The sequence below is a fragment of the Diadema setosum genome, chromosome 12 (genome assembly GCF_964275005.1).
Source record: "Diadema setosum chromosome 12, eeDiaSeto1, whole genome shotgun sequence".
Classification (NCBI taxonomy): domain Eukaryota; kingdom Metazoa; phylum Echinodermata; class Echinoidea; order Diadematoida; family Diadematidae; genus Diadema; species Diadema setosum.
Window position 1 is genome coordinate 45,820 of NC_092696.1, and position 12,675 is coordinate 58,494.

Sequence of the window (12,675 nt, forward strand, 5' to 3'; positions counted from 1 at the left end):
GAAAGACGCAGCCTTTTAATAGTGATACCGCATAGGACAAAGGAGAACTTATTAGAAAGACCATAAGTAAGAAGATGATTCCAAAGAACTTTGTGTCTCCTCTTTTTATGATGTTAAGCCTTGGTTTGTTCCCCTCTCCTGCATTGATTTCTTTATCTTGATTGTTCCCTTCTTCCTCTTGCACGTGTCCTTTCTTGTCCTGGTCCTCTCAAGAAACCAACTCCTCGAAGAGTAACATAATAGTTATTAATAGTAACTAATATTATCATGCTTCCTTAGTTGTTTGTCTCAGATTCGTCCGGAGTTGATAAGTTTTCTTGCCCAGAACCTTGATCTGTTTCTTGGCTCCTCTCGTCTTATGAGCTGCTGTCATAACTCAGGGTGTCTGTTGGAAATTGAGAGGAGAATTCAATAGAAAGACAATTTTCCAAGGTAGTAGAGGATTGGGTGATGTTTGTCTGATCCAAATAAAAGACCGTCCAGTTCGAAATCTTCCAAAAGTAGGCTAAAAACGAATTTCCGCATTTTAACATAATAACAGTGTCAGTATCTACTAAGCTATAAAATTATATATAGCTAATGGTCCAGTAAAACTTTAATATCTCTATTTCAGTTTCGTTATAAGCCACACAATTTTAATATTTGGTAGAGAAACGATAAGTTTTCAATGTAAAACAAAAAAAAAAAAGATGATGATCAACCCAAAGGACATATTTTTGCTTCATTGAAGAAAATTGTAGTCAGTGACATTACGTGGTTTTAGTCTGGGCCGTTACATAAATGTATACAGCGCGTGGTTAGTGAACCCTTATGGCGCGTCCACACCGAGCACGGTAAGAGCAACTGGCCGGTTTTTTTTTTGCTATGGTGCCCAAAAAGGAAAACAAAATCGTAACATTCCTATGACTAAATAGTCATGAACAACGAAATAAACAGTAGAAGATCAATTTTGTAACAAAATTATTGGCAGGGAAGTGATATTGTAATAGAACCTGACATAGTTCCTTTTTGGCACACCCATTGCAAAGACCCGGCCCGTTGCCCATACCGTGCTCGGAGTAAACGGGCCTTCATCCTTGTCATTGGTGTCCATTCAATAGAAAGTATTGTGGCAACATCCGAACAAGTTTATCGCCAGAGCACTTATGTACTGCATTTTACCCGAAAATGCGATGTTGCATAATTGTTCCTCGAAACAATTGATCCTTGACGACGTATGCTGCCTACAAATTCTAAAATTAAAGTTAGTATCCTCGTTTGAAGGAATCTGACAGCACGTCAGACATAAGATGACTAACTTCATCTTCACCATGTCCAAGCAGCAACGTACGCCGCAAGCTCGCGAAGGGTGAATTGTTTGCGCGACGACATGTAAGGCGCGTTGGTATCAATGCTTCCCGATAGCCTACCATGCCTACGTCTTACCCGAAAGCAGAGATGAGTGGTTAAAAACAAATCATCAAGCATTAGGTCTACTTTTGAGACATTTATCACACCTCTACCCCCTAATGTGCCTTTTTTTTTATTTCACTTCATATCAAATTACTTATTATGTTGGAATTGGAAACATTTCTTTAAGTTTAGTTGGTTTATGTTTGTTTTGTTTAGGTTTAGTTTGTTTGCTGATGTTGTTGTTTTTGTCGCTAAAATTACCGACATGACCTCGGAATTAAATATCTATGTATCAATATGTGATACTACTAAAAGACCCTATCGTATAAGATCAAAGTGTAAATCACATTGCTGATGTCCTTTAACTTGATTCTACATTCTTCGCAGCAGATTCATTCTACCTCCCTCTTGTTTCTCCTCACTGTTCACCATTACGTACTGCTGAATAAGATTGAACTGGATTAAGATAAGACGTCACACTCTTGAAAGAATTTCCCATAGTAAATCTCTTCGCTGTTCTTCTTGTGACTTTTTCTCTGCTTCCATCCAGATGTCCCACTAAGGCAATGCTAGGCCATCAATAACTACACTTCATGAATATCACATATATGATTATTAATAATATCATAATTGAGAGAACAAAAGAATGAGAAAAAGAAAAAAGTTAATACCAAAATATATACCTGTATGTCTCCTTGATTATCACTCAGGAAAGATCTTAATGGCTTGTCATTGATGGTAATGCACTCCACCTGTAACATGATGAAGATAATCAAAAGGACACATCGTTATCACTATTAACCGATTCTTATTTTTCTGAAAGAAATGGATTCATAGCAACATAGCTTGTATCATATTGGTTGGGTTTCCTTGTTGATAAGGAATGGCGCAACCACCTCCACTGCAGAAAATATCATTTGTCATTTCAACAGTTTTCCTGTCAAAAGGCCTGGTTCAAAGTACGGCTACATTAGTTACGTTCAGACAAAAAAAAAAAAAAAAAAAAAAAAAAAACTTTAACCTCGAGGATAGGAAACCTCGATGTTATAAGCTTGTAGTAAGGGACCGTGAAGACGTACTCGTAGTTAGGTAACCTCGAGGTTAGCTCGATGTTAATAAGAGCCACGAGAAATCTTATGGATAGCGCTCTAACCACGAGTCCCGGGCATGCCGGCTGTCTGGACACAAAAATCAACGCACTCAAAGGGGCAGGAATTTAACCTCGTAGTGTGGACGCACGTCGAAGTTAACCTCAGTTTAGGGCTTGTCATCTGAACGTAATTATTGTCGGATGGGCAATGATAGAAATTAATGTGGTTTATAATGATGATGCTTTAAGTAATTACGATGTTTTTATTTTGAATTTGCTTGTGTAATTAATGATATCACTGTGACAGACAAAATATTATCTGAAAAATATTATTGCCCTTTCAACGGCTTCACTTTCTGCAATGAATTGTAATAATACTTTATCACCTCCAAGACAGTTGTGATATACTCCCCTCCCCTCTCTCCCCTCCCCTCCCCTCCCTCACATTGAACAAATAGTGAGCAGATTAAAATAACTGATTCTTACTTTACAGCGAGAAGCCTGTGAGGAAATTGTCGTGAAGAATGTCTTTGGCAGTTCATCCCAGTTGACATCGGCACGTGTAAGATTTGGCAGACGACACAGAAATTCAGCCAAGTTTGCTGCTCCTGACTCTGAGACTAAACTGGTGTCCCGTCCGAAAGGTTTCAAGGAAAGTTCGCTGATCTGTACAAGAAATAAAAACACAAACAAAAAACAACAAACGACGCTGTGGCGACTGGTATGCCTCCGCAATATCGCATGGTTCTGCGAATAGGTCTAGATAACATCTCGGCAATTTGAGACGGTAATTGACTGGCAAAAAAAAAAAAAAATGAAATGAAATGAAAGGACATGATAAGACTGTCATGAATGTTTTGAGAGTTTACTGTCCTTGACCTAGGTCTCATTTCTGTTTCTTTTTTTTTCAATGAAATGAAATGACATGTTATTAAAAAAAACACATATGTTTGTTCTTACACAAATTCAAAAACTGTCAATGTATTACAAAAATAAATGCATACTTTATATAAAACTAACAATTATTAAACATAATTGCGTTAATGGAAAACTGGGACCTACGTAAAAAAAAAAATAAATAAAAATTGTATGAGGGCCACTCAGTACATTGAACTGATATTACAATTTCATTGGATGGATAAATTGGTTCAGAGATCAACTTGCTTGGAATACGTTTCAGCATTTTAATCCTCGATATCTGACATTTGACTGCTTGACATCAAAATTCCCCCGAAAATCATTGGCAGGCAGTATTACATTGACCGATTCCAAGTGGCGGTTTGTGTATCATGGCCCCCTAACAACACCCCCCCCCCCCCCGCCCCCGATGCACGCGCACAGAAGTCGAAATGCAGCGCGCGTGTCCAGTGTTGTCTGCTCAGCTGTGTCTGCTGCAATGGGGTGGGCGGAGAGGGGAGGGGGGGGGGGGGTGGGCTGCGGGGACACCGTAGCGAGACCTAATGGCTGGGCCGTGTACTAATAACCACAACTTGTCTGCTGCCCTCAACGAAACAAATCGGTCTATTATGCATATGTACAAAAGTAATATCCTAAGTTTCATGAGGATACCTGGAGCCATTTCTGAAGTACAGCTGTATGGAGAAACTATATTCACTTAAATTTCCGCCTTTAACCTCATGATCCCTGGTAATAGGCTTCATGTAAACACTAAGTTTAATACTAAGAAAATACATTACTGCATTCTATAGATACTGGGGAAAGTTGAATTCTAAGACTTTAACCTTGACCGGTCCTTTGAACTTTAACCTTGAGCAAAAGTTGACAGGCAAAACTTCGCCCACTCATACACATTATGATCATGCAAAGTTTCATTAGCATGCCTCAAGTGATTATCAAGTTAGGCTGTCCACAAAATTAAGTTGAGTTAAATTTAATTTAAAGTGATCGTACAGTTCTGGTTGAGACCTAATTTCAGGTTTTTAACATTTTTAGGTGAGATAATGTGAAATCTCATATGACATATGAAAGAGCATGCAATTTTATGAGGAATTCAACATTTATTTGATAAAAAAATTGGTTTTGAAATGGCTGAGATACCCCAAAAAGAGCAATTCTAATAAAGTGTGGGACCCACACTTTGTAACGATCGTTTTGTTTTAATTTGTTTTTCGATGTTTCAGTTTATTCCAAACCCGATTTTCATCAAATAAACTTTGATTTCCTCTTAAGATGGTATGCTTTGTACTATATCATAATTGTTTTCTTGGTATCTTGCAAAAAATTAAAAGCCAAATTCTCATCTCAACCAATACTGTACTATCCCTTTAACAAGTTGCTCCCTCAGTTACTATTGTAAGGCAAAAAAAAAAAAAAATTGTTTGCCCTTAATTGTGAAAACCCAAGAGGGTCGGTAGGTCTTGTTGTCGTTGTTGTTGTTGTTGTTTTGTTTTGTTTCTGTGTTTGTTTGTTTTTTTTACCCTTGGATTTTTACCCATGTAATTCTGTAACTTTGGCAGGTCATCTTCTGGAAATATTTTGAGTTCCATTATAATTCTTTTTTTTTTTAATACCCTTTTTACCCATGTAATTTTGTAGGTTTGGCAGGGCATCTCGTAATACACTCATCCTTCTGACAATACTTTAAGTTCTAGTTCAACTTGTACATGATGTGGCGCAAGTTTAATGCACTCAAAACTCCAGAGGATTCATTCAAATTTACGTCTTGCCATCAGGGCCCGGTAGGCAAGGCAGAAACACTCATTGACAAACATTTATAACGTTCATCTTTGGGTGCGTTTATCCACTCTTTTTTCTGGGCAGAAACAAGTTTTCCAAACGGCTTTCACGGAATTTTTACGATTTGATAAATGCAGGCAAAGCTGTTTTGGCTATGGGGTTCGGAAAAGCCGTTTCGAAAAACGCAAATGTGTGCTTTCAGAAACGGCCGGTACGGTAGCTAGCTAGCTAGTGCGCTACTAACCGCAACCAGCAGTCCCATACGTATAGCGTAATGGGGCTGCGGATTGTAGCACTCAGGATCATAACAAGGTAGTATCGTGGACAAATATCAACTTAGAATCAAAAAAGTTTCTTCAATTTGAAGACTTACTAGTTAAGTTGAAGTATTAACAAGAAGGTTCATGTAACTTTTCGTTTTGTCAATAGTCCCTTCCTGTTCAAATTGATGACTTAATGCGACTCGCTTGAGAGGAACCTGGGAGAGTTACAATGAATTGACAGTCAGCGCATGCGCACACAGACGTCTTATCCAGTCAATGGATTTGAAATTTGTGCGCATATGATGTGTGCGCATGCGCTTGTCGTCAATTCAGAGTAGCTCTCCGTGGTTCATCTCGACCGAGTCACATTAAGTCATCAATTTTAACAGAAAGAGACTATTGACAGAATCAAAATTGCACGCACTTTGTTGTCAATACGTCAACTTTACTGGTAAGTCGTCAAATTGAATACATTCTTCGATTTTAAGTTGATAATTTGTCTTCAATATTACCTTGTAATGATCTTGAGAATGCTACAGTCCGCAGCCCCATTACGCTATGCGTATGATGGGCCCGGCTGCTGGTCGCAGTTAGTGCACTACCTATGCACGGGAGCCAAAAGGTAGCTGCTATGGCATGCAATGCATGCTATAAAACGTAGCCTGCGGCCCGTGCGGCCCGAACATGATTACGAGGGGTCGATGAGATGAAAAAACATTTCGGTACATTTTTTTTTTATTATTCTTTCTTTAGTTAAAATTCATAATTACCTCCGCCAAGGGAGGATGTTTTCGTTACCGTTGGTTGTGTGTTTGTTCGTTCGTTAGTTAGTTAGTTTGTCCGTGTGCAAAATAACTCAAAAAGTAGTTAACGGATTGGGATGAAACTTGCAGGAAAGGTTGAGAATGACACAAGTACGAAACGATTAACTTTTGGTATTGATATGAGAAGTTTGGGGAATTTATAAAGGATTTTTGATATTTTGGCAGCTAGGGTCAATGAACTTGGGAGTTCAGGCTGCGCGTATTTGAGGTTTGCCTGCGCGCACTAAAGTGCGTCCTCTATTTTTTGCTTGGGTGAGGGGCGCTGTGCAGATGATGGTTTATGACGTAACAAAGGCTTCTACAGGGAGCTTTAGATTTTTGGACGCGCGGACGTTCAAAGGGGAAAAAAAAACATGGTCTCAGCGTGCGCAGTAGAGCGCGTCAACTTGATGCGCTCTACTGCGCACGCTCAGACCATGTTTTTTCCCCTTTAAAGCCCAAACAAAGTTCTGGTACGCCTGCAAAAGTTGTCAAATTTCGCTCCCAAATGTGAACGTATACTTAGGAAATGTGCAGGATAACGATGTTATAACAAGATATTCGATGGGTAACGACGAAAATACGAAATATTAACCAAAAACGATCAGTCTCAGAACTTACCCGAACGGGGTCAGGCTAAACTCGGACTCGGGGATAACTCGGCTTCGCTTTGACGGCGGGATGAGATGTAATGGTTGTCCCTCTGATTGTACAGTGTTGTCCTATGGGAGCGGCCTGTATAAACTAGCGCTTTGTGTTCTGGCTACTCACAGTAATGGTCCGAGTTGCTACAACGCTCGCATCAATAAACCTCTTTTGCGCGCATGCAAAATTAGTGTGCGCCTATCAAGCACCTCTAAAACAATCAAAGGCGCTTGATAAACAACAACAAAAACTCCAAAGACCGCGCGTCTCAGCAACTGAGGACCGCGCGCTGTCATTTTTGTATTGCATTGTACAGGATTACGTTAGCACGCACTTTCCTGTCCATTCAGTTATTAGGCCTCATTTGGTATTATGCAGTGGCCAGTAGAATGTGGCGATCACGAACTGCGTGTGAATTGTCTGAAGTAGGGTCGAATTTTTCCCGAGACCGAGTTAGTCTGGAGCCTTCTGGAATAAAAGTCGGTTTTCCTACTGTTATCATTTTTCTCAAAATACTCCAAACCGACTCATCATTCCGGCAAACCGCGTCAGCCAGGTGAGTTTCTTAGTGGACTCTTTTGATATATTGCAAGAAAAAAGAAATGGTTCTAGACGGGTTCTCAAGCACTTACCGAAACTTAGTTTTCACTTTAACCGTCCGCGCGTCCAAAAATTTAAAGCTCCCTTATATTGGGAAAGCAGATAACTTTCAGCACACAATGCTATCCACGTATGGGTGGAAATCACCGATATCTCTATGGAAGAACAAGATCAGTGGTGAAAATGATTTTCATGCTTGGCGCAGGTCTGCGCTCTCAGAGTGCTTCTCTAGTTTGGGTATAAAACCGTTGACAAATTTACTGAAGATGAAATGTGTGGGGAAAAAAATAAACTTGGAAGAGAGAAAAAAAAAACGACCCGAAATTTTAGCGATTTTCGGTCGGTCGCCAAGGGTAAACAAACTATTTTCTTTTTGGCCTAATTTACATGTTTGAAGGCTTCTACACTTCCAACAGCATATGACACATTTCATAATGCACAATAAAATATGACTTACCTGACAGGATGATGCTGAGGTGGCGGCTGCTGAGAGGAAACGATCAGGCAAGTAGGGGCACCACAGAGTGAACTTCGTAAGACGTGGCATAGTACACACCCATTTGGCCAAGTCATCTCCCATCGAGGATTGATAGTGCGAATCGTCCTGAATGCTCGTAAAGATCAAGTACAGATCTTGAGTCTGCAGAGGGTTAAGAATCAAATTATATAAAAAAAGCGATAACATACGATCATGTCAAAATGGCAAGAATGAATAGCTCGACAAATGAAGAACTAGCTTCCAAAATATCAATCTATCATTTTTCAATGGATTTAGGCCTTTTGTAAGCAAGCTCTCTATACAGATTTTCATCGAAGAAACCAACATTAATCAAGACAAGGTTGAAAGCCTGAAGCATGTCTTATACATGTATTCCTCAAAATGATAAACGATGCACTCCAGCAGACAGCTCTAGTAGATCGATGGAAATACGTAGATGACATGACCATTGCTGAGAATAGGAAAATAAACTCTGCAAGTGTAGTCCCGGACATTCTCAAGGAACTCAGCAAGTGTTGTGCCGAAGCGGAGATGAAACTTAACCCTTCGAAATGTAAAGTGATGCGTGTCACGTTTAATACCAAAACACCACTCCCACCCCTCAAGCTCAAGCTGAACGACAATGTATTGGAAGAAAATGATAAACAAGGTCAATCTCCTTGGTGTTCGTATTCAAAGCAATCTTCGTTAGGATTTGCATGTCGACGACATTTTTTGTTTGAAAAGATTTTATTTTCTGCATTTCATATTTTCTTTCAGAATAACAAAAATAACAAAGGCAGGTTCAATTACACAAATACAATTCTGAAAATTATTGACATATTACATAGTAAGTCATATTTTGTATGTAAAGACAAATGAAACGTTAAATAACATACAAAATGTTTATATGGCCAATAATGACTTAATTCACAGTACAATATATAATATATGCATATGATGCAGAGGGCCGCCGTTATAAGCCGTGCTTGAACAGACGGACAGCCAGAGTTAAATTACCATTTTTTATTGTAGTACTTGAACACTTATACAGATGGGCCATGTTAAAGTGCGTGTAAATCCAGTTTTATACAATAATTTTACTTGGTAAACAGGAGTGGTGCCTGTGAGTGCGTGTGCAGGTGATGAAGCGCGAAAGTGTTGATGGTCAGCACTTCTAAGAAAATGATTGGATATGTTATAATATGGGCGAAGGGTCAAGCAGCAAAGTAAAAGAAAAGGAAAAGAGGGTGGACCAAATATTGCCTTGTTGTTGAGTATAAGAGGTACATGTTTAATGATTACTGTACCGTATGATATTGTGCCAAGAAATATTTCTTTGTATTTGCCTTAAAGGAATAGAGAGATGTGCACTGTTTTATGTGGAGAGGGAGTGAATTCCAAATATCAGGCCCGTTATACCGAATTGATTTTTGAGCTAATAGGAGTTTAGGAAATGGAAATCATTACGATGGCGCGTGGGGTAAGCATGGACATCCCTGTTAAGGGAAAATGCGTTGTGGAAGAGTGGGAGTAGATTTTGCGTGTATTTGAACATAAATATTGCTGTTTGAAATTTGTGTATATCGTCAACTTTAAGAACTTTTAGTCTAAGGAATAATGGATCAGTATGTTCTAGATTGCCAAGCGAGCTGCAAGGAAGCTCTACGTACTCCGCGTCATGAAACGATACAGGGCGCCACCTGAAGAACTACTAACCATCTTCACTAGCTACATCATACCAGTCCTCGATTATTTTGTACCGGTGTTCTACTCATCCATAACAATATTGTTAACTAATAAACAAAGTAACGCCATCGAAATGGTTCAAAAAAGAGCGCTCCGTATAATCCTGGGTAACAGGTATGAAACATAAGTAAGGAGGTCTGTGTCATGTGCAACATCACTTCCCTCTGTGATAGATCTCAGTTGTGTCTGAGGTTCGCTGCCTCCCTCTTTGCGAGATTTCCAGACTGGTTTCCGCCGACACAGAGCAGCTACAGAACCCTAAGTCATAGCAACAAACCCATGAAGATCAAGTGTAGGACTGAACGTTACAGGTCAGGAGCAGTGTAAATGCCTTACTTAACAAGTAGATTCATCTTGAGATTGGTTGTTCAAAGTTTTCAAGTGGTACTTGTATTGTACAGGTTATTTATGATTGTTCTGTGTTCACATTATAACTCACACCAAAGGTTTATAATTCAGAGACATTTGAAATGTTTTCAGATTGATAAGTTGCAGGTTGATAAGGTTGAATACTAAAAGAATTTCATATGATTTTTATTTTACAATTACCGCAGTGTGATAAATTTTCAATATAACACAATGTGAAGACTGAATATCGTTATATCAGGATTAAAACATATCTCTCGGTTATCATATACCATTCAGTGTGATAATTTCTGATGATTTTATGTCTTGAATTAAAATTAAGCTGAAGCTTGTTTGTTTTAGTTCTTGATATGTTTTTGTATGCCCTGATTACACCTCCTTTTTGCAACTTCCTAAACCTTTCTCTCTCCCACCCCCCACCCCTCACTCTGAGTCACCCACTCACTTTCTTTTTATCTCTTCCTCTCTCTCTCTCTCTTTTCTCCAGTTACATACTATGTTCTACAACCTAGACAGGCATTACGTGCATTATATAAAATGACTAAAATGTGATATGAATTTGATTTCGCGTGAGTTGACGAAGCTCTAATCTTTTTTTTTAAGTCTCTAGAATTATCATCAAGCATTCTAAAAGTCACAATCAGTAATGCAATCATTTCTCCATATGTATTATGTTTTAATCAAAGTATGTCGTGATTGCGGTAAAACGATCAGATAATTAACGTACAATTATTTTTTTGTATTTGCAATGTCAAATGTTTGGGAAAAGGGTCATGGTGCCCGAGGCACCCACATAGAGTGGGATTTTTTTTTCCTTTGGCATGCCATGACGACTTTATTTTGGGGATGGGGCAGCTGAAACTCGAACGGGACGTCGCTTGACTAATTGTCTGACCAATAGTCTGAGAAAGTCATTTATACCAAAAATTGAGATACAAGGTCTTGTCGCCCCAGCGACGATATGTTAGTGTGATGTATTTTTAATAAAATATAATCTGATTAATAAACGCGGGATGGATGCTTATTCTTCAGTAATCACAAACTTTTCGCATATTTCTAACGACACTTTATGATAAATGGTCACATACATATTCCTCTTATTAATGTTATTGTAATTTGAATTATAAAGTTAACGAATTGGTGTTCTATTGTAAAGTATTATTCTCAGCGTAATAATTAACGATATGTAATTTGGAAATTTGTTTCAGGTGTCAATTGAGTTTTGAAACATTTCTCCCTACCTTTCTTTCTCCCCGTCTCTCTCTTTTCCCTTCTCTCTCTCCCTTTCTCCCCCTCTCTCTCCCTCTCTCTCTCTCTCTCTCTCCAACCACTCTCTTATCACCAGCTTCACACTAGGTCCTGCAGCTTTCACGGTCATTTTACGTGCATTATGTACAACGAGCAAAATGTGTTAAGCATCCGACTTCAGTATTGGCGTAGGTTTGCTTTGATTTGTTTATCTTTTGTATGTTTTTGATATCAAGTATATATTTTGGAATAGATACACATGCTGAGATACATGACATGGCCTTTTTTGTATGATCTTTGTTTTTATTGTGCAATATTTAAACCTGATATTTTGTGTGTTTGTGTGTGTGTGTGTGTGTGTTTTGCGCATTTTTTTTTATATATTATACTTCAATGTTCACACTCACTCTCGTAAAATGTGTGCAATTCAGCCTGCTGGCTGCTATGGATGTTGTCCAATAAGAAGAAATTTGTTTTCATCATCATCTATGTACATATGTGTATAGATTCCAATCCTAAGACAGTCACAAGATCAAACCATTGAAAACAGTTTACAAACTTTAATCATGTCTTCTCCTTCTTCTTCTTCTTCTTCTTCTCTTGGTTAAGTCTGCCTCTTTTAATAAGATGAAGATTCTTGCAGACTGTGTTATTTACATTATAATACTGTTTATTGAAAGATATTTACAAGCACACATTATGGAGAACAAAGACAGGCTAGCCACTGTGATGAACCGTTAGCCGGTTACGGAATGCTCTCACAGATGGCGCTGCAGCAATTTTCAATGACAGAGAATTCCAGCTCCTTACTGTTATCGAAAAGAACGAATGGCAATGCGATTCAGTTTTCGAGTGTGGTATATGATAGGAATGTGGTTGGGTGTCAACTCTTGTCAACTGGGTAACCTTGTGATATTATAGTCCTGTGCCGGAAGATGAGTAAGCTTATTGTATATTTTGTGCATGATTGTTAGCCTGTTCCAGAGTGGTCCAATCAAGCCTTTGCAGTATTATAGTGACACTTGAGGTATTTTGGTAGCGATTAAAAGTTAATCTCGCTACTCTTCTAGTGACCATCTCCACTTTGTGAATGATGTTCTCTGAAAAAATGGATCCCAAACAGAGGAAGCAAACTCTTCAATAGGTCTAAAAAAAAAATGTTCTGTAAGCTGTGGCTTTGACATCATCGGATTTTAGGTGAAAGTTGCGTCTTAGAAATACAAGGACGTTATTCTCTTTAATGACAGTATTGTTGATGTGTTGGGTCCACTTTAAATCAGAAGTGATGGTTGCATCCAAGTACTTCACGAATTCAACAGATTCAAGACGGGTGTTGTTCAAATG

At 38.7% G+C, this 12,675-nt stretch overlaps 1 pseudogene; it reads right to left on the minus strand.

Moving 5' to 3' along the window:
- Positions 1-275: 275 nt before the first annotated feature.
- LOC140236259 (uncharacterized) overlaps positions 276-12,675 on the minus strand; it is a 42,152-nt pseudogene continuing 29,752 nt past the window's right edge.